Below are 22,658 nucleotides of genomic sequence, written 5' to 3'. Positions count from 1 at the left end.
AAAAGGGTTCCATGATCCCTCTCCGACTCGCACAGCTGCTGGGATGTGCCCGTCTACAATATCAATTTCGCAGCAGATAATGATAGCCCGTCAATCCAGACAAAAATCAATGGTAAGCTGAGTCTATTTTCTCAGACTCTTTTCAGCTACAAATGTATCTGTGAGAGCGTCAGAATATATGATCGGTTATCATTTGGTCAAATTATCATGAGCTATTTGACATTACTGCAATTTCGATTCTTGCATTGCTAAATGATTTCACCCATTGCTCAAAACAGAACAACTTTCACGTTTACACGGAATATGAAGCACGCCGGTCTACAGGGAAGATGCACAAAGCTGAGTAGGCCGTGTTCCACATCATACCGCGCAGCATAGTTTCAGTCACTGTGCCTGTTTTGCAGAATACGAGTCCCAAAGAATGTTCTCCACCCTAAAACCGGAGGTAGCACTACAATCCGAGAACGACAGATCACATTGTAAGGATGCTCTGACCTCGGAGCCAGTTCGAGATGCCACTTTTCTTGCCTTTTTGCCTTCACCGTGCAATTCGCTGCAGAGATCTTCACACATGGATACCAACTGAGTTGGAAACCTGTGTGGGAATCGAAGATAAGCGACTCAATAGATTTTGCTAAATTCCATGGTGCGTTTTAGAAATGCAGTTTCTCTTCACCTCAATCTAAAAGGCAGTTTCTGAACATAGTAACAGAAGTCAAAAGGTAATTACCTCACCCCACCCCCACTCCGGAAGAGGTGCTAACTGCCCTTGATTGCTTTTTGTTCACGATGTGAAGAGCTCTCACGCTTGAGTCACCTTCACGTCTCTGGTTGCTGAGTGAATCACAAAAAAGGAATTTCACCAGAGCTGCAACTGCCTCCCTTCCCCACTCGCCCTCCCCGTTTACATTTTCCTGCTCGTCAGTGATTTAAAGAAAACCAAATGAAAAGCAGTCTGTGGCACAATCATTTCGACTGCTCACGGGAAAGGTAGCATTGTGAACCACTGCAGAAACGAACGATTTCCTTACTTTTGCTCCGACTGACCATACTCTGGGAAATTTTCCCAGATTCTCAGTTGAGGATTCTTGCCGCTGGAAGTTACCTCACAAACCCTGTTAATTCGTAATGTATTGAGAGAATCGCACAACAGAAAGCATTTAACACGGAACACAAACAAAACTGGCAAACCAAATGCATTCTCAGACACAGCGAGCATGAATGCTAAATGTGAGACAGTCCGGGGGCATGAGCCATAAAGTAATCTCACAATTAACAACAGGGCAATTCCAAACTACTCTTTCAAACATACTGGAGCCTGAGTGCACCACCACTTCCCAGACAATGCCGAAAAGAGAGAAAGAAAGAATATTATAAGAATGGGTCATAAAAAATGAATTTCACCAATCACAGTCTCGATTAGATTACCTTTCCCTTCCGATGTACCCAGGACGGAAATGAAGGAAGTGGGAGAAATTCAATACCATATGACGTCGAAATTCATTGGAAGGATTTTCTCATTGGCCAGAAAACCAAATAACCACGAGTCGAGTCACCGTAGGACTTTGTTTCACAACAGCGATGAAATAACAGTCTCCATTCGGTTCCAGTAAAAAGACAACTTGTCTGGAACATAAAGCAAGAGTAGAGCTGCTTGCGATTTTTCCGCGCGAGAGGCGAACACGATCATGACAGCACAGACAAGTTGGAAAAAATCGGCACTTTCCCACACCACTGTTCATTGCCCGGGAAGCAAACCTATTTGGCTTCTGTTTAAAACCGAACTGCAGCAGGGGTCGAAACAACTCTGCAGGAAGCGGCGTGGTTGGAGTTGATCAGCAGAAATGGCAGCGGTGGGATTCGAACCCACGCCTCTGTCGAGACTGGAGCCTAAATCCAGCGCCTTAGACCGCTCGGCCACACTACCAGCTGGCGGCAGAACACCTTTTCTTGCAACTCCAATTCTGCTCCTGCATGACAACAGGTGCAAAGTCACGTGAAAAGGGTTCCATGATCCCTCTCCGACTCGCACAGCTGCTGGGATGTGCCCGTCTACAATATCAATTTCGCAGCAGATAATGATAGCCCGTCAATCCAGACAAAAATCAATGGTAAGCTGAGTCTATTTTCTCAGACTCTTTTCAGCTACAAATGTATCTGTGAGAGCGTCAGAATATATGATCGGTTATCATTTGGTCAAATTATCATGAGCTATTTGACATTACTGCAATTTCGATTCTTGCATTGCTAAATGATTTCACCCATTGCTCAAAACAGGACAACTTTCACGTTTACACGGAATATGAAGCACGCCGGTCTACAGGGAAGATGCACAAAGCTGAGTAGGCCGTGTTCCCCATCATACCGCGCAGCATAGTTTCAGTCACTGTGCCTGTTTTGCAGAATACGAGTCCCAAAGAATGTTCTCCACCCTAAAACCGGAGGTAGCACTACAATCCGAGAACGACAGATCACATTGTAAGGATGCTCTGACCTCGGAGCCAGTTCGAGATGCCACTTTTCTTGCCTTTTTGCCTTCACCGTGCAATTCGCTGCAGAGATCTTCACACATGGATACCAACTGAGTTGGAAACCTGTGTGGGAATCGAAGATAAGCGACTCAATAGATTTTGCTAAATTCCATGGTGCGTTTTAGAAATGCAGTTTCTCTTCACCTCAATCTAAAAGGCAGTTTCTGAACATAGTAACAGAAGTCAAAAGGTAATTACCTCACCCCACCCCCACTCCGGAAGAGGTGCTAACTGCCCTTGATTGCTTTTTGTTCACGATGTGAAGAGCTCTCACGCTTGAGTCACCTTCACGTCTCTGGTTGCTGAGTGAATCACAAAAAAGGAATTTCACCAGAGCTGCAACTGCCTCCCTTCCCCACTCGCCCTCCCCGTTTACATTTTCCTGCTCGTCAGTGATTTAAAGAAAACCAAATGAAAAGCAGTCTGTGGCACAATCATTTCGACTGCTCACGGGAAAGGTAGCATTGTGAACCACTGCAGAAACGAACGATTTCCTTACTTTTGCTCCGACTGACCATACTCTGGGAAATTTTCCCAGATTCTCAGTTGAGGATTCTTGCCGCTGGAAGTTACCTCACAAACCCTGTTAATTCGTAATGTATTGAGAGAATCGCACAACAGAAAGCATTTAACACGGAACACAAACAAAACTGGCAAACCAAATGCATTCTCAGACACAGCGAGCATGAATGCTAAATGTGAGACAGTCCGGGGGCATGAGCCATAAAGTAATCTCACAATTAACAACAGGGCAATTCCAAACTACTCTTTCAAACATACTGGAGCCTGAGTGCACCACCACTTCCCAGACAATGCCGAAAAGAGAGAAAGAAAGAATATTATAAGAATGGGTCATAAAAAATGAATTTCACCAATCACAGTCTCGATTAGATTACCTTTCCCTTCCGATGTACCCAGGACGGAAATGAAGGAAGTGGGAGAAATTCAATACCATATGACGTCGAAAATCATTGGAAGGATTTTCTCATTGGCCAGAAAACCAAATAACCACGAGTCGAGTCACCGTAGGACTTTGTTTCACAACAGCGATGAAATAACAGTCTCCATTCGGTTCCAGTAAAAAGACAACTTGTCTGGAACATAAAGCAAGAGTAGAGCTGCTTGCGATTTTTCCGCGCGAGAGGCGAACACGATCATGACAGCACAGACAAGTTGGAAAAAATCGGCACTTTCCCACACCACTGTTCATTGCCCGGGAAGCAAACCTATTTGGCTTCTGTTTAAAACCGAACTGCAGCAGGGGTCGAAACAACTCTGCAGGAAGCGGCGTGGTTGGAGTTGATCAGCAGAAATGGCAGCGGTGGGATTCGAACCCACGCCTCTGTCGAGACTGGAGCCTAAATCCAGCGCCTTAGACCGCTCGGCCACACTACCAGCCGGCGGCAGAACACCTTTTCTTGCAACTCCAATTCTGCTCCTGCATGACAACAGGTGCAAAGTCACGTGAAAAGGGTTCCATGATCCCTCTCCGACTCGCACAGCTGCTGGGATGTGCCCGTCTACAATATCAATTTCGCAGCAGATAATGATAGCCCGTCAATCCAGACAAAAATCAATGGTAAGCTGAGTCTATTTTCTCAGACTCTTTTCAGCTACAAATGTATCTGTGAGAGCGTCAGAATATATGATCGGTTATCATTTGGTCAAATTATCATGAGCTATTTGACATTACTGCAATTTCGATTCTTGCATTGCTAAATGATTTCACCCATTGCTCAAAACAGAACAACTTTCACGTTTACACGGAATATGAAGCACGCCGGTCTACAGGGAAGATGCACAAAGCTGAGTAGGCCGTGTTCCACATCATACCGCGCAGCATAGTTTCAGTCACTGTGCCTGTTTTGCAGAATACGAGTCCCAAAGAATGTTCTCCACCCTAAAACCGGAGGTAGCACTACAATCCGAGAACGACAGATCACATTGTAAGGATGCTCTGACCTCGGAGCCAGTTCGAGATGCCACTTTTCTTGCCTTTTTGCCTTCACCGTGCAATTCGCTGCAGAGATCTTCACACATGGATACCAACTGAGTTGGAAACCTGTGTGGGAATCGAAGATAAGCGACTCAATAGATTTTGCTAAATTCCATGGTGCGTTTTAGAAATGCAGTTTCTCTTCACCTCAATCTAAAAGGCAGTTTCTGAACATAGTAACAGAAGTCAAAAGGTAATTACCTCACCCCACCCCCACTCCGGAAGAGGTGCTAACTGCCCTTGATTGCTTTTTGTTCACGATGTGAAGAGCTCTCACGCTTGAGTCACCTTCACGTCTCTGGTTGCTGAGTGAATCACAAAAAAGGAATTTCACCAGAGCTGCAACTGCCTCCCTTCCCCACTCGCCCTCCCCGTTTACATTTTCCTGCTCGTCAGTGATTTAAAGAAAACCAAATGAAAAGCAGTCTGTGGCACAATCATTTCGACTGCTCACGGGAAAGGTAGCATTGTGAACCACTGCAGAAACGAACGATTTCCTTACTTTTGCTCCGACTGACCATACTCTGGGAAATTTTCCCAGATTCTCAGTTGAGGATTCTTGCCGCTGGAAGTTACCTCACAAACCCTGTTAATTCGTAATGTATTGAGAGAATCGCACAACAGAAAGCATTTAACACGGAACACAAACAAAACTGGCAAACCAAATGCATTCTCAGACACAGCGAGCATGAATGCTAAATGTGAGACAGTCCGGGGGCATGAGCCATAAAGTAATCTCACAATTAACAACAGGGCAATTCCAAACTACTCTTTCAAACATACTGGAGCCTGAGTGCACCACCACTTCCCAGACAATGCCGAAAAGAGAGAAAGAAAGAATATTATAAGAATGGGTCATAAAAAATGAATTTCACCAATCACAGTCTCGATTAGATTACCTTTCCCTTCCGATGTACCCAGGACGGAAATGAAGGAAGTGGGAGAAATTCAATACCATATGACGTCGAAAATCATTGGAAGGATTTTCTCATTGGCCAGAAAACCAAATAACCACGAGTCGAGTCACCGTAGGACTTTGTTTCACAACAGCGATGAAATAACAGTCTCCATTCGGTTCCAGTAAAAAGACAACTTGTCTGGAACATAAAGCAAGAGTAGAGCTGCTTGCGATTTTTCCGCGCGAGAGGCGAACACGATCATGACAGCACAGACAAGTTGGAAAAAATCGGCACTTTCCCACACCACTGTTCATTGCCCGGGAAGCAAACCTATTTGGCTTCTGTTTAAAACCGAACTGCAGCAGGGGTCGAAACAACTCTGCAGGAAGCGGCGTGGTTGGAGTTGATCAGCAGAAATGGCAGCGGTGGGATTCGAACCCACGCCTCTGTCGAGACTGGAGCCTAAATCCAGCGCCTTAGACCGCTCGGCCACACTACCAGCCGGCGGCAGAACACCTTTTCTTGCAACTCCAATTCTGCTCCTGCATGACAACAGGTGCAAAGTCACGTGAAAAGGGTTCCATGATCCCTCTCCGACTCGCACAGCTGCTGGGATGTGCCCGTCTACAATATCAATTTCGCAGCAGATAATGATAGCCCGTCAATCCAGACAAAAATCAATGGTAAGCTGAGTCTATTTTCTCAGACTCTTTTCAGCTACAAATGTATCTGTGAGAGCGTCAGAATATATGATCGGTTATCATTTGGTCAAATTATCATGAGCTATTTGACATTACTGCAATTTCGATTCTTGCATTGCTAAATGATTTCACCCATTGCTCAAAACAGAACAACTTTCACGTTTACACGGAATATGAAGCACGCCGGTCTACAGGGAAGATGCACAAAGCTGAGTAGGCCGTGTTCCACATCATACCGCGCAGCATAGTTTCAGTCACTGTGCCTGTTTTGCAGAATACGAGTCCCAAAGAATGTTCTCCACCCTAAAACCGGAGGTAGCACTACAATCCGAGAACGACAGATCACATTGTAAGGATGCTCTGACCTCGGAGCCAGTTCGAGATGCCACTTTTCTTGCCTTTTTGCCTTCACCGTGCAATTCGCTGCAGAGATCTTCACACATGGATACCAACTGAGTTGGAAACCTGTGTGGGAATCGAAGATAAGCGACTCAATAGATTTTGCTAAATTCCATGGTGCGTTTTAGAAATGCAGTTTCTCTTCACCTCAATCTAAAAGGCAGTTTCTGAACATAGTAACAGAAGTCAAAAGGTAATTACCTCACCCCACCCCCACTCCGGAAGAGGTGCTAACTGCCCTTGATTGCTTTTTGTTCACGATGTGAAGAGCTCTCACGCTTGAGTCACCTTCACGTCTCTGGTTGCTGAGTGAATCACAAAAAAGGAATTTCACCAGAGCTGCAACTGCCTCCCTTCCCCACTCGCCCTCCCCGTTTACATTTTCCTGCTCGTCAGTGATTTAAAGAAAACCAAATGAAAAGCAGTCTGTGGCACAATCATTTCGACTGCTCACGGGAAAGGTAGCATTGTGAACCACTGCAGAAACGAACGATTTCCTTACTTTTGCTCCGACTGACCATACTCTGGGAAATTTTCCCAGATTCTCAGTTGAGGATTCTTGCCGCTGGAAGTTACCTCACAAACCCTGTTAATTCGTAATGTATTGAGAGAATCGCACAACAGAAAGCATTTAACACGGAACACAAACAAAACTGGCAAACCAAATGCATTCTCAGACACAGCGAGCATGAATGCTAAATGTGAGACAGTCCGGGGGCATGAGCCATAAAGTAATCTCACAATTAACAACAGGGCAATTCCAAACTACTCTTTCAAACATACTGGAGCCTGAGTGCACCACCACTTCCCAGACAATGCCGAAAAGAGAGAAAGAAAGAATATTATAAGAATGGGTCATAAAAAATGAATTTCACCAATCACAGTCTCGATTAGATTACCTTTCCCTTCCGATGTACCCAGGACGGAAATGAAGGAAGTGGGAGAAATTCAATACCATATGACGTCGAAAATCATTGGAAGGATTTTCTCATTGGCCAGAAAACCAAATAACCACGAGTCGAGTCACCGTAGGACTTTGTTTCACAACAGCGATGAAATAACAGTCTCCATTCGGTTCCAGTAAAAAGACAACTTGTCTGGAACATAAAGCAAGAGTAGAGCTGCTTGCGATTTTTCCGCGCGAGAGGCGAACACGATCATGACAGCACAGACAAGTTGGAAAAAATCGGCACTTTCCCACACCACTGTTCATTGCCCGGGAAGCAAACCTAAAACCGAACTGCAGCAGGGGTCGAAACAACTCTGCAGGAAGCGGCGTGGTTGGAGTTGATCAGCAGAAATGGCAGCGGTGGGATTCGAACCCACGCCTCTGTCGAGACTGGAGCCTAAATCCAGCGCCTTAGACCGCTCGGCCACACTACCAGCCGGCGGCAGAACACCTTTTCTTGCAACTCCAATTCTGCTCCTGCATGACAACAGGTGCAAAGTCACGTGAAAAGGGTTCCATGATCCCTCTCCGACTCGCACAGCTGCTGGGATGTGCCCGTCTACAATATCAATTTCGCAGCAGATAATGATAGCCCGTCAATCCAGACAAAAATCAATGGTAAGCTGAGTCTATTTTCTCAGACTCTTTTCAGCTACAAATGTATCTGTGAGAGCGTCAGAATATATGATCGGTTATCATTTGGTCAAATTATCATGAGCTATTTGACATTACTGCAATTTCGATTCTTGCATTGCTAAATGATTTCACCCATTGCTCAAAACAGAACAACTTTCACGTTTACACGGAATATGAAGCACGCCGGTCTACAGGGAAGATGCACAAAGCTGAGTAGGCCGTGTTCCACATCATACCGCGCAGCATAGTTTCAGTCACTGTGCCTGTTTTGCAGAATACGAGTCCCAAAGAATGTTCTCCACCCTAAAACCGGAGGTAGCACTACAATCCGAGAACGACAGATCACATTGTAAGGATGCTCTGACCTCGGAGCCAGTTCGAGATGCCACTTTTCTTGCCTTTTTGCCTTCACCGTGCAATTCGCTGCAGAGATCTTCACACATGGATACCAACTGAGTTGGAAACCTGTGTGGGAATCGAAGATAAGCGACTCAATAGATTTTGCTAAATTCCATGGTGCGTTTTAGAAATGCAGTTTCTCTTCACCTCAATCTAAAAGGCAGTTTCTGAACATAGTAACAGAAGTCAAAAGGTAATTACCTCACCCCACCCCCACTCCGGAAGAGGTGCTAACTGCCCTTGATTGCTTTTTGTTCACGATGTGAAGAGCTCTCACGCTTGAGTCACCTTCACGTCTCTGGTTGCTGAGTGAATCACAAAAAAGGAATTTCACCAGAGCTGCAACTGCCTCCCTTCCCCACTCGCCCTCCCCGTTTACATTTTCCTGCTCGTCAGTGATTTAAAGAAAACCAAATGAAAAGCAGTCTGTGGCACAATCATTTCGACTGCTCACGGGAAAGGTAGCATTGTGAACCACTGCAGAAACGAACGATTTCCTTACTTTTGCTCCGACTGACCATACTCTGGGAAATTTTCCCAGATTCTCAGTTGAGGATTCTTGCCGCTGGAAGTTACCTCACAAACCCTGTTAATTCGTAATGTATTGAGAGAATCGCACAACAGAAAGCATTTAACACGGAACACAAACAAAACTGGCAAACCAAATGCATTCTCAGACACAGCGAGCATGAATGCTAAATGTGAGACAGTCCGGGGGCATGAGCCATAAAGTAATCTCACAATTAACAACAGGGCAATTCCAAACTACTCTTTCAAACATACTGGAGCCTGAGTGCACCACCACTTCCCAGACAATGCCGAAAAGAGAGAAAGAAAGAATATTATAAGAATGGGTCATAAAAAATGAATTTCACCAATCACAGTCTCGATTAGATTACCTTTCCCTTCCGATGTACCCAGGACGGAAATGAAGGAAGTGGGAGAAATTCAATACCATATGACGTCGAAAATCATTGGAAGGATTTTCTCATTGGCCAGAAAACCAAATAACCACGAGTCGAGTCACCGTAGGACTTTGTTTCACAACAGCGATGAAATAACAGTCTCCATTCGGTTCCAGTAAAAAGACAACTTGTCTGGAACATAAAGCAAGAGTAGAGCTGCTTGCGATTTTTCCGCGCGAGAGGCGAACACGATCATGACAGCACAGACAAGTTGGAAAAAATCGGCACTTTCCCACACCACTGTTCATTGCCCGGGAAGCAAACCTATTTGGCTTCTGTTTAAAACCGAACTGCAGCAGGGGTCGAAACAACTCTGCAGGAAGCGGCGTGGTTGGAGTTGATCAGCAGAAATGGCAGCGGTGGGATTCGAACCCACGCCTCTGTCGAGACTGGAGCCTAAATCCAGCGCCTTAGACCGCTCGGCCACACTACCAGCCGGCGGCAGAACACCTTTTCTTGCAACTCCAATTCTGCTCCTGCATGACAACAGGTGCAAAGTCACGTGAAAAGGGTTCCATGATCCCTCTCCGACTCGCACAGCTGCTGGGATGTGCCCGTCTACAATATCAATTTCGCAGCAGATAATGATAGCCCGTCAATCCAGACAAAAATCAATGGTAAGCTGAGTCTATTTTCTCAGACTCTTTTCAGCTACAAATGTATCTGTGAGAGCGTCAGAATATATGATCGGTTATCATTTGGTCAAATTATCATGAGCTATTTGACATTACTGCAATTTCGATTCTTGCATTGCTAAATGATTTCACCCATTGCTCAAAACAGAACAACTTTCACGTTTACACGGAATATGAAGCACGCCGGTCTACAGGGAAGATGCACAAAGCTGAGTAGGCCGTGTTCCACATCATACCGCGCAGCATAGTTTCAGTCACTGTGCCTGTTTTGCAGAATACGAGTCCCAAAGAATGTTCTCCACCCTAAAACCGGAGGTAGCACTACAATCCGAGAACGACAGATCACATTGTAAGGATGCTCTGACCTCGGAGCCAGTTCGAGATGCCACTTTTCTTGCCTTTTTGCCTTCACCGTGCAATTCGCTGCAGAGATCTTCACACATGGATACCAACTGAGTTGGAAACCTGTGTGGGAATCGAAGATAAGCGACTCAATAGATTTTGCTAAATTCCATGGTGCGTTTTAGAAATGCAGTTTCTCTTCACCTCAATCTAAAAGGCAGTTTCTGAACATAGTAACAGAAGTCAAAAGGTAATTACCTCACCCCACCCCCACTCCGGAAGAGGTGCTAACTGCCCTTGATTGCTTTTTGTTCACGATGTGAAGAGCTCTCACGCTTGAGTCACCTTCACGTCTCTGGTTGCTGAGTGAATCACAAAAAAGGAATTTCACCAGAGCTGCAACTGCCTCCCTTCCCCACTCGCCCTCCCCGTTTACATTTTCCTGCTCGTCAGTGATTTAAAGAAAACCAAATGAAAAGCAGTCTGTGGCACAATCATTTCGACTGCTCACGGGAAAGGTAGCATTGTGAACCACTGCAGAAACGAACGATTTCCTTACTTTTGCTCCGACTGACCATACTCTGGGAAATTTTCCCAGATTCTCAGTTGAGGATTCTTGCCGCTGGAAGTTACCTCACAAACCCTGTTAATTCGTAATGTATTGAGAGAATCGCACAACAGAAAGCATTTAACACGGAACACAAACAAAACTGGCAAACCAAATGCATTCTCAGACACAGCGAGCATGAATGCTAAATGTGAGACAGTCCGGGGGCATGAGCCATAAAGTAATCTCACAATTAACAACAGGGCAATTCCAAACTACTCTTTCAAACATACTGGAGCCTGAGTGCACCACCACTTCCCAGACAATGCCGAAAAGAGAGAAAGAAAGAATATTATAAGAATGGGTCATAAAAAATGAATTTCACCAATCACAGTCTCGATTAGATTACCTTTCCCTTCCGATGTACCCAGGACGGAAATGAAGGAAGTGGGAGAAATTCAATACCATATGACGTCGAAATTCATTGGAAGGATTTTCTCATTGGCCAGAAAACCAAATAACCACGAGTCGAGTCACCGTAGGACTTTGTTTCACAACAGCGATGAAATAACAGTCTCCATTCGGTTCCAGTAAAAAGACAACTTGTCTGGAACATAAAGCAAGAGTAGAGCTGCTTGCGATTTTTCCGCGCGAGAGGCGAACACGATCATGACAGCACAGACAAGTTGGAAAAAATCGGCACTTTCCCACACCACTGTTCATTGCCCGGGAAGCAAACCTATTTGGCTTCTGTTTAAAACCGAACTGCAGCAGGGGTCGAAACAACTCTGCAGGAAGCGGCGTGGTTGGAGTTGATCAGCAGAAATGGCAGCGGTGGGATTCGAACCCACGCCTCTGTCGAGACTGGAGCCTAAATCCAGCGCCTTAGACCGCTCGGCCACACTACCAGCCGGCGGCAGAACACCTTTTCTTGCAACTCCAATTCTGCTCCTGCATGACAACAGGTGCAAAGTCACGTGAAAAGGGTTCCATGATCCCTCTCCGACTCGCACAGCTGCTGGGATGTGCCCGTCTACAATATCAATTTCGCAGCAGATAATGATAGCCCGTCAATCCAGACAAAAATCAATGGTAAGCTGAGTCTATTTTCTCAGACTCTTTTCAGCTACAAATGTATCTGTGAGAGCGTCAGAATATATGATCGGTTATCATTTGGTCAAATTATCATGAGCTATTTGACATTACTGCAATTTCGATTCTTGCATTGCTAAATGATTTCACCCATTGCTCAAAACAGAACAACTTTCACGTTTACACGGAATATGAAGCACGCCGGTCTACAGGGAAGATGCACAAAGCTGAGTAGGCCGTGTTCCACATCATACCGCGCAGCATAGTTTCAGTCACTGTGCCTGTTTTGCAGAATACGAGTCCCAAAGAATGTTCTCCACCCTAAAACCGGAGGTAGCACTACAATCCGAGAACGACAGATCACATTGTAAGGATGCTCTGACCTCGGAGCCAGTTCGAGATGCCACTTTTCTTGCCTTTTTGCCTTCACCGTGCAATTCGCTGCAGAGATCTTCACACATGGATACCAACTGAGTTGGAAACCTGTGTGGGAATCGAAGATAAGCGACTCAATAGATTTTGCTAAATTCCATGGTGCGTTTTAGAAATGCAGTTTCTCTTCACCTCAATCTAAAAGGCAGTTTCTGAACATAGTAACAGAAGTCAAAAGGTAATTACCTCACCCCACCCCCACTCCGGAAGAGGTGCTAACTGCCCTTGATTGCTTTTTGTTCACGATGTGAAGAGCTCTCACGCTTGAGTCACCTTCACGTCTCTGGTTGCTGAGTGAATCACAAAAAAGGAATTTCACCAGAGCTGCAACTGCCTCCCTTCCCCACTCGCCCTCCCCGTTTACATTTTCCTGCTCGTCAGTGATTTAAAGAAAACCAAATGAAAAGCAGTCTGTGGCACAATCATTTCGACTGCTCACGGGAAAGGTAGCATTGTGAACCACTGCAGAAACGAACGATTTCCTTACTTTTGCTCCGACTGACCATACTCTGGGAAATTTTCCCAGATTCTCAGTTGAGGATTCTTGCCGCTGGAAGTTACCTCACAAACCCTGTTAATTCGTAATGTATTGAGAGAATCGCACAACAGAAAGCATTTAACACGGAACACAAACAAAACTGGCAAACCAAATGCATTCTCAGACACAGCGAGCATGAATGCTAAATGTGAGACAGTCCGGGGGCATGAGCCATAAAGTAATCTCACAATTAACAACAGGGCAATTCCAAACTACTCTTTCAAACATACTGGAGCCTGAGTGCACCACCACTTCCCAGACAATGCCGAAAAGAGAGAAAGAAAGAATATTATAAGAATGGGTCATAAAAAATGAATTTCACCAATCACAGTCTCGATTAGATTACCTTTCCCTTCCGATGTACCCAGGACGGAAATGAAGGAAGTGGGAGAAATTCAATACCATATGACGTCGAAAATCATTGGAAGGATTTTCTCATTGGCCAGAAAACCAAATAACCACGAGTCGAGTCACCGTAGGACTTTGTTTCACAACAGCGATGAAATAACAGTCTCCATTCGGTTCCAGTAAAAAGACAACTTGTCTGGAACATAAAGCAAGAGTAGAGCTGCTTGCGATTTTTCCGCGCGAGAGGCGAACACGATCATGACAGCACAGACAAGTTGGAAAAAATCGGCACTTTCCCACACCACTGTTCATTGCCCGGGAAGCAAACCTATTTGGCTTCTGTTTAAAACCGAACTGCAGCAGGGGTCGAAACAACTCTGCAGGAAGCGGCGTGGTTGGAGTTGATCAGCAGAAATGGCAGCGGTGGGATTCGAACCCACGCCTCTGTCGAGACTGGAGCCTAAATCCAGCGCCTTAGACCGCTCGGCCACACTACCAGCCGGCGGCAGAACACCTTTTCTTGCAACTCCAATTCTGCTCCTGCATGACAACAGGTGCAAAGTCACGTGAAAAGGGTTCCATGATCCCTCTCCGACTCGCACAGCTGCTGGGATGTGCCCGTCTACAATATCAATTTCGCAGCAGATAATGATAGCCCGTCAATCCAGACAAAAATCAATGGTAAGCTGAGTCTATTTTCTCAGACTCTTTTCAGCTACAAATGTATCTGTGAGAGCGTCAGAATATATGATCGGTTATCATTTGGTCAAATTATCATGAGCTATTTGACATTACTGCAATTTCGATTCTTGCATTGCTAAATGATTTCACCCATTGCTCAAAACAGAACAACTTTCACGTTTACACGGAATATGAAGCACGCCGGTCTACAGGGAAGATGCACAAAGCTGAGTAGGCCGTGTTCCACATCATACCGCGCAGCATAGTTTCAGTCACTGTGCCTGTTTTGCAGAATACGAGTCCCAAAGAATGTTCTCCACCCTAAAACCGGAGGTAGCACTACAATCCGAGAACGACAGATCACATTGTAAGGATGCTCTGACCTCGGAGCCAGTTCGAGATGCCACTTTTCTTGCCTTTTTGCCTTCACCGTGCAATTCGCTGCAGAGATCTTCACACATGGATACCAACTGAGTTGGAAACCTGTGTGGGAATCGAAGATAAGCGACTCAATAGATTTTGCTAAATTCCATGGTGCGTTTTAGAAATGCAGTTTCTCTTCACCTCAATCTAAAAGGCAGTTTCTGAACATAGTAACAGAAGTCAAAAGGTAATTACCTCACCCCACCCCCACTCCGGAAGAGGTGCTAACTGCCCTTGATTGCTTTTTGTTCACGATGTGAAGAGCTCTCACGCTTGAGTCACCTTCACGTCTCTGGTTGCTGAGTGAATCACAAAAAAGGAATTTCACCAGAGCTGCAACTGCCTCCCTTCCCCACTTGCCCTCCCCGTTTACATTTTCCTGCTCGTCAGTGATTTAAAGAAAACCAAATGAAAAGCAGTCTGTGGCACAATCATTTCGACTGCTCACGGGAAAGGTAGCATTGTGAACCACTGCAGAAACGAACGATTTCCTTACTTTTGCTCCGACTGACCATACTCTGGGAAATTTTCCCAGATTCTCAGTTGAGGATTCTTGCCGCTGGAAGTTACCTCACAAACCCTGTTAATTCGTAATGTATTGAGAGAATCGCACAACAGAAAGCATTTAACACGGAACACAAACAAAACTGGCAAACCAAATGCATTCTCAGACACAGCGAGCATGAATGCTAAATGTGAGACAGTCCGGGGGCATGAGCCATAAAGTAATCTCACAATTAACAACAGGGCAATTCCAAACTACTCTTTCAAACATACTGGAGCCTGAGTGCACCACCACTTCCCAGACAATGCCGAAAAGAGAGAAAGAAAGAATATTATAAGAATGGGTCATAAAAAATGAATTTCACCAATCACAGTCTCGATTAGATTACCTTTCCCTTCCGATGTACCCAGGACGGAAATGAAGGAAGTGGGAGAAATTCAATACCATATGACGTCGAAATTCATTGGAAGGATTTTCTCATTGGCCAGAAAACCAAATAACCACGAGTCGAGTCACCGTAGGACTTTGTTTCACAACAGCGATGAAATAACAGTCTCCATTCGGTTCCAGTAAAAAGACAACTTGTCTGGAACATAAAGCAAGAGTAGAGCTGCTTGCGATTTTTCCGCGCGAGAGGCGAACACGATCATGACAGCACAGACAAGTTGGAAAAAATCGGCACTTTCCCACACCACTGTTCATTGCCCGGGAAGCAAACCTAAAACCGAACTGCAGCAGGGGTCGAAACAACTCTGCAGGAAGCGGCGTGGTTGGAGTTGATCAGCAGAAATGGCAGCGGTGGGATTCGAACCCACGCCTCTGTCGAGACTGGAGCCTAAATCCAGCGCCTTAGACCGCTCGGCCACACTACCAGCCGGCGGCAGAACACCTTTTCTTGCAACTCCAATTCTGCTCCTGCATGACAACAGGTGCAAAGTCACGTGAAAAGGGTTCCATGATCCCTCTCCGACTCGCACAGCTGCTGGGATGTGCCCGTCTACAATATCAATTTCGCAGCAGATAATGATAGCCCGTCAATCCAGACAAAAATCATTGGTAAGCTGAGTCTATTTTCTCAGACTCTTTTCAGCTACAAATGTATCTGTGAGAGCGTCAGAATATATGATCGGTTATCATTTGGTCAAATTATCATGAGCTATTTGACATTACTGCAATTTCGATTCTTGCATTGCTAAATGATTTCACCCATTGCTCAAAACAGGACAACTTTCACGTTTACACGGAATATGAAGCACGCCGGTCTACAGGGAAGATGCACAAAGCTGAGTAGGCCGTGTTCCCCATCATACCGCGCAGCATAGTTTCAGTCACTGTGCCTGTTTTGCAGAATACGAGTCCCAAAGAATGTTCTCCACCCTAAAACCGGAGGTAGCACTACAATCCGAGAACGACAGATCACATTGTAAGGATGCTCTGACCTCGGAGCCAGTTCGAGATGCCACTTTTCTTGCCTTTTTGCCTTCACCGTGCAATTCGCTGCAGAGATCTTCACACATGGATACCAACTGAGTTGGAAACCTGTGTGGGAATCGAAGATAAGCGACTCAATAGATTTTGCTAAATTCCATGGTGCGTTTTAGAAATGCAGTTTCTCTTCACCTCAATCTAAAAGGCAGTTTCTGAACATAGTAACAGAAGTCAAAAGGTAATTACCTCACCCCACCCCCACTCCGGAAGAGGTGCTAACTGCCCTTGATTGCTTTTTGTTCACGATGTGAAGAGCTCTCACGCTTGAGTCACCTTCACGTCTCTGGTTGCTGAGTGAATCACAAAAAAGGAATTTCACCAGAGCTGCAACTGCCTCCCTTCCCCACTCGCCCTCCCCGTTTACATTTTCCTGCTCGTCAGTGATTTAAAGAAAACCAAATGAAAAGCAGTCTGTGGCACAATCATTTCGACTGCTCACGGGAAAGGTAGCATTGTGAACCACTGCAGAAACGAACGATTTCCTTACTTTTGCTCCGACTGACCATACTCTGGGAAATTTTCCCAGATTCTCAGTTGAGGATTCTTGCCGCTGGAAGTTACCTCACAAACCCTGTTAATTCGTAATGTATTGAGAGAATCGCACAACAGAAAGCATTTAACACGGAACACAAACAAAACTGGCAAACCAAATGCATTCTCAGACACAGCGAGCATGAATGCTAAATGTGAGACAGTCCGGGGGCATGAGCCATAAAGTAATCTCACAATTAACAACAGGGCAATTCCAAACTACTCTTTCAAACATACTGGAGCCTGAGTGCACCACCACTTCCCAGACAATGCCGAAAAGAGAGAAAGAAAGAATATTATAAGAATGGGTCATAAAAAATGAATTTCACCAATCACAGTCTCGATTAGATTACCTTTCCCTTCCGATGTATCCAGGACGGAAATGAAGGAAGTGGGAGAAATTCAATACCATATGACGTCGAAATTCATTGGAAGGATTTTCTCATTGGCCAGAAAACCAAATAACCACGAGTCGAGTCACCGTAGGACTTTGTTTCACAACAGCGATGAAATAACAGTCTCCATTCGGTTCCAGTAAAAAGACAACTTGTCTGGAACATAAAGCAAGAGTAGAGCTGCTTGCGATTTTTCCGCGCGAGAGGCGAACACGATCATGACAGCACAGACAAGTTGGAAAAAATCGGCACTTTCCCACACCACTGTTCATTGCCGGGGAAGCAAACCTATTTGGCTTCTGTTTAAAACCGAACTGCAGCAGGGGTCGAAACAACTCTGCAGGAAGCGGCGTGGTTGGAGTTGATCAGCAGAAATGGCAGCGGTGGGATTCGAACCCACGCCTCTGTCGAGACTGGAGCCTAAATCCAGCGCCTTAGACCGCTCGGCCACACTACCAGCCGGCGGCAGAACACCTTTTCTTGCAACTCCAATTCTGCTCCTGCATGACAACAGGTGCAAAGTCACGTGAAAAGGGTTCCATGATCCCTCTCCGACTCGCACAGCTGCTGGGATGTGCCCGTCTACAATATCAATTTCGCAGCAGATAATGATAGCCCGTCAATCCAGACAAAAATCATTGGTAAGCTGAGTCTATTTTCTCAGACTCTTTTCAGCTACAAATGTATCTGTGAGAGCGTCAGAATATATGATCGGTTATCATTTGGTCAAATTATCATGAGCTATTTGACATTACTGCAATTTCGATTCTTGCATTGCTAAATGATTTCACCCATTGCTCAAAACAGGACAACTTTCACGTTTACACGGAATATGAAGCACACCGGTCTACAGGGAAGATGCACAAAGCTGAGTAGGCCGTGTTCCACATCATACCGCGCAGCATAGTTTCAGTCACTGTGCCTGTTTTGCAGAATACGAGTCCCAAAGAATGTTCTCCACCCTAAAACCGGAGGTAGCACTACAATCCGAAAACGACAGATCGCATTGTAAGGATGCTCTGACCTCGGAGCCAGTTCGAGATGCCACTTTTCTTGCCTTTTTGCCTTCACCGTGCAATTCGCTGCAGAGATCTTCACACATGGATACCAACTGAGTTGGAAACCTGTGTGGGAATCGAAGATAAGCGACTCAATAGATTTTGCTAAATTCCATGGTGCGTTTTAGAAATGCAGTTTCTCTTCACCTCAATCTAAAAGGCAGTTTCTGAACATAGTAACAGAAGTCAAAAGGTAATTACCTCACCCCACCCCCACTCCGGAAGAGGTGCTAACTGCCCTTGATTGCTTTTTGTTCACGATGTGAAGAGCTCTCACGCTTGAGTCACCTTCACGTCTCTGGTTGCTGAGTGAATCACAAAAAAGGAATTTCACCAGAGCTGCAACTGCCTCCCTTCCCCACTCGCCCTCCCCGTTTACATTTTCCTGCTCGTCAGTGATTTAAAGAAAACCAAATGAAAAGCAGTCTGTGGCACAATCATTTCGACTGCTCACGGGAAAGGTAGCATTGTGAACCACTGCAGAAACGAACGATTTCCTTACTTTTGCTCCGACTGACCATACTCTGGGAAATTTTCCCAGATTCTCAGTTGAGGATTCTTGCCGCTGGAAGTTACCTCACAAACCCTGTTAATTCGTAATGTATTGAGAGAATCGCACAACAGAAAGCATTTAACACGGAACACAAACAAAACTGGCAAACCAAATGCATTCTCAGACACAGCGAGCATGAATGCTAAATGTGAGACAGTCCGTGGGCATGAGCCATAAAGTAATCTCACAATTAACAACAGGGCAATTCCAAACTACTCTTTCAAACATACTGGAGCCTGAGTGCACCACCACTTCCCAGACAATGCCGAAAAGAGAGAAAGAAAGAATATTATAAGAATGGGTCATAAAAAATGAATTTCACCAATCACAGTCTCGATTAGATTACCTTTCCCTTCCGATGTACCCAGGACGGAAATGAAGGAAGTGGGAGAAATTCAATACCATATGACGTCGAAATTCATTGGAAGGATTTTCTCATTGGCCAGAAAACCAAATAACCACGAGTCGAGTCACCGTAGGACTTTGTTTCACAACAGCGATGAAATAACAGTCTCCATTCGGTTCCAGTAAAAAGACAACTTGTCTGGAACATAAAGCAAGAGTAGAGCTGCTTGCGATTTTTCCGCGCGAGAGGCGAACACGATCATGACAGCACAGACAAGTTGGAAAAAATCGGCACTTTCCCACACCACTGTTCATTGCCCGGGAAGCAAACCTAAAACCGAACTGCAGCAGGGGTCGAAACAACTCTGCAGGAAGCGGCGTGGTTGGAGTTGATCAGCAGAAATGGCAGCGGTGGGATTCGAACCCACGCCTCTGTCGAGACTGGAGCCTAAATCCAGCGCCTTAGACCGCTCGGCCACACTACCAGCCGGCGGCAGAACACCTTTTCTTGCAACTCCAATTCTGCTCCTGCATGACAACAGGTGCAAAGTCACGTGAAAAGGGTTCCATGATCCCTCTCCGACTCGCACAGCTGCTGGGATGTGCCCGTCTACAATATCAATTTCGCAGCAGATAATGATAGCCCGTCAATCCAGACAAAAATCATTGGTAAGCTGAGTCTATTTTCTCAGACTCTTTTCAGCTACAAATGTATCTGTGAGAGCGTCAGAATATATGATCGGTTATCATTTGGTCAAATTATCATGAGCTATTTGACATTACTGCAATTTCGATTCTTGCATTGCTAAATGATTTCACCCATTGCTCAAAACAGGACAACTTTCACGTTTACACGGAATATGAAGCACACCGGTCTACAGGGAAGATGCACAAAGCTGAGTAGGCCGTGTTCCACATCATACCGCGCAGCATAGTTTCAGTCACTGTGCCTGTTTTGCAGAATACGAGTCCCAAAGAATGTTCTCCACCCTAAAACCGGAGGTAGCACTACAATCCGAGAACGACAGATCACATTGTAAGGATGCTCTGACCTCGGAGCCAGTTCGAGATGCCACTTTTCTTGCCTTTTTGCCTTCACCGTGCAATTCGCTGCAGAGATCTTCACACATGGATACCAACTGAGTTGGAAACCTGTGTGGGAATCGAAGATAAGCGACTCAATAGATTTTGCTAAATTCCATGGTGCGTTTTAGAAATGCAGTTTCTCTTCACCTCAATCTAAAAGGCAGTTTCTGAACATAGTAACAGAAGTCAAAAGGTAATTACCTCACCCCACCCCCACTCCGGAAGAGGTGCTAACTGCCCTTGATTGCTTTTTGTTCACGATGTGAAGAGCTCTCACGCTTGAGTCACCTTCACGTCTCTGGTTGCTGAGTGAATCACAAAAAAGGAATTTCACCAGAGCTGCAACTGCCTCCCTTCCCCACTCGCCCTCCCCGTTTACATTTTCCTGCTCGTCAGTGATTTAAAGAAAACCAAATGAAAAGCAGTCTGTGGCACAATCATTTCGACTGCTCACGGGAAAGGTAGCATTGTGAACCACTGCAGAAACGAACGATTTCCTTACTTTTGCTCCGACTGACCATACTCTGGGAAATTTTCCCAGATTCTCAGTTGAGGATTCTTGCCGCTGGAAGTTACCTCACAAACCCTGTTAATTCGTAATGTATTGAGAGAATCGCACAACAGAAAGCATTTAACACGGAACACAAACAAAACTGGCAAACCAAATGCATTCTCAGACACAGCGAGCATGAATGCTAAATGTGAGACAGTCCGGGGGCATGAGCCATAAAGTAATCTCACAATTAACAACAGGGCAATTCCAAACTACTCTTTCAAACATACTGGAGCCTGAGTGCACCACCACTTCCCAGACAATGCCGAAAAGAGAGAAAGAAAGAATATTATAAGAATGGGTCATAAAAAATGAATTTCACCAATCACAGTCTCGATTAGATTACCTTTCCCTTCCGATGTATCCAGGACGGAAATGAAGGAAGTGGGAGAAATTCAATACCATATGACGTCGAAATTCATTGGAAGGATTTTCTCATTGGCCAGAAAACCAAATAACCACGAGTCGAGTCACCGTAGGACTTTGTTTCACAACAGCGATGAAATAACAGTCTCCATTCGGTTCCAGTAAAAAGACAACTTGTCTGGAACATAAAGCAAGAGTAGAGCTGCTTGCGATTTTTCCGCGCGAGAGGCGAACACGATCATGACAGCACAGACAAGTTGGAAAAAATCGGCACTTTCCCACACCACTGTTCATTGCCGGGGAAGCAAACCTATTTGGCTTCTGTTTAAAACCGAACTGCAGCAGGGGTCGAAACAACTCTGCAGGAAGCGGCGTGGTTGGAGTTGATCAGCAGAAATGGCAGCGGTGGGATTCGAACCCACGCCTCTGTCGAGACTGGAGCCTAAATCCAGCGCCTTAGACCGCTCGGCCACACTACCAGCCGGCGGCAGAACACCTTTTCTTGCAACTCCAATTCTGCTCCTGCATGACAACAGGTGCAAAGTCACGTGAAAAGGGTTCCATGATCCCTCTCCGACTCGCACAGCTGCTGGGATGTGCCCGTCTACAATATCAATTTCGCAGCAGATAATGATAGCCCGTCAATCCAGACAAAAATCATTGGTAAGCTGAGTCTATTTTCTCAGACTCTTTTCAGCTACAAATGTATCTGTGAGAGCGTCAGAATATATGATCGGTTATCATTTGGTCAAATTATCATGAGCTATTTGACATTACTGCAATTTCGATTCTTGCATTGCTAAATGATTTCACCCATTGCTCAAAACAGGACAACTTTCACGTTTACACGGAATATGAAGCACACCGGTCTACAGGGAAGATGCACAAAGCTGAGTAGGCCGTGTTCCACATCATACCGCGCAGCATAGTTTCAGTCACTGTGCCTGTTTTGCAGAATACGAGTCCCAAAGAATGTTCTCCACCCTAAAACCGGAGGTAGCACTACAATCCGAGAACGACAGATCGCATTGTAAGGATGCTCTGACCTCGGAGCCAGTTCGAGATGCCACTTTTCTTGCCTTTTTGCCTTCACCGTGCAATTCGCTGCAGAGATCTTCACACATGGATACCAACTGAGTTGGAAACCTGTGTGGGAATCGAAGATAAGCGACTCAATAGATTTTGCTAAATTCCATGGTGCGTTTTAGAAATGCAGTTTCTCTTCACCTCAATCTAAAAGGCAGTTTCTGAACATAGTAACAGAA

General features: G+C 45.3%; 11 non-coding genes across 11 annotated transcripts; all 11 read right to left on the bottom strand.

Moving 5' to 3' along the window:
• Positions 1 to 1,845: 1,845 nt before the first annotated feature.
• Positions 1,846 to 1,927, bottom strand: trnal-uag (transfer RNA leucine (anticodon UAG)). Its single transcript has one exon. It is a non-coding gene; the product is annotated as a tRNA-Leu (tRNA).
• A 1,917-nt stretch (positions 1,928 to 3,844) lies between these two features.
• Positions 3,845 to 3,926, bottom strand: trnal-uag (transfer RNA leucine (anticodon UAG)). Its single transcript has one exon. It is a non-coding gene; the product is annotated as a tRNA-Leu (tRNA).
• Positions 3,927 to 5,843: 1,917 nt separating this feature from the next.
• Positions 5,844 to 5,925, bottom strand: trnal-uag (transfer RNA leucine (anticodon UAG)). The gene has a single exon. It is a non-coding gene; the product is annotated as a tRNA-Leu (tRNA).
• A 1,902-nt stretch (positions 5,926 to 7,827) lies between these two features.
• trnal-uag (transfer RNA leucine (anticodon UAG)) lies at positions 7,828 to 7,909 on the bottom strand. The gene has a single exon. It is a non-coding gene; the product is annotated as a tRNA-Leu (tRNA).
• Positions 7,910 to 9,826: 1,917 nt separating this feature from the next.
• Positions 9,827 to 9,908, bottom strand: trnal-uag (transfer RNA leucine (anticodon UAG)). The gene has a single exon. It is a non-coding gene; the product is annotated as a tRNA-Leu (tRNA).
• Positions 9,909 to 11,825: 1,917 nt separating this feature from the next.
• trnal-uag (transfer RNA leucine (anticodon UAG)) lies at positions 11,826 to 11,907 on the bottom strand. The gene has a single exon. It is a non-coding gene; the product is annotated as a tRNA-Leu (tRNA).
• Positions 11,908 to 13,824: 1,917 nt separating this feature from the next.
• Positions 13,825 to 13,906, bottom strand: trnal-uag (transfer RNA leucine (anticodon UAG)). Its single transcript has one exon. It is a non-coding gene; the product is annotated as a tRNA-Leu (tRNA).
• Positions 13,907 to 15,808: 1,902 nt separating this feature from the next.
• On the bottom strand, positions 15,809 to 15,890 carry trnal-uag (transfer RNA leucine (anticodon UAG)). Its single transcript has one exon. It is a non-coding gene; the product is annotated as a tRNA-Leu (tRNA).
• A 1,917-nt stretch (positions 15,891 to 17,807) lies between these two features.
• On the bottom strand, positions 17,808 to 17,889 carry trnal-uag (transfer RNA leucine (anticodon UAG)). Its single transcript has one exon. It is a non-coding gene; the product is annotated as a tRNA-Leu (tRNA).
• Positions 17,890 to 19,791: 1,902 nt separating this feature from the next.
• Positions 19,792 to 19,873, bottom strand: trnal-uag (transfer RNA leucine (anticodon UAG)). The gene has a single exon. It is a non-coding gene; the product is annotated as a tRNA-Leu (tRNA).
• Positions 19,874 to 21,790: 1,917 nt separating this feature from the next.
• On the bottom strand, positions 21,791 to 21,872 carry trnal-uag (transfer RNA leucine (anticodon UAG)). The gene has a single exon. It is a non-coding gene; the product is annotated as a tRNA-Leu (tRNA).
• Between the last annotated feature and the right edge of the window lie 786 nt (positions 21,873 to 22,658).

The sequence above is a fragment of the Chiloscyllium punctatum genome, chromosome 46 (genome assembly GCF_047496795.1).
Source record: "Chiloscyllium punctatum isolate Juve2018m chromosome 46, sChiPun1.3, whole genome shotgun sequence".
Classification (NCBI taxonomy): Eukaryota; Metazoa; Chordata; class Chondrichthyes; order Orectolobiformes; family Hemiscylliidae; genus Chiloscyllium; species Chiloscyllium punctatum.
This window is presented reverse-complemented; position numbering and strand designations above follow the sequence as displayed.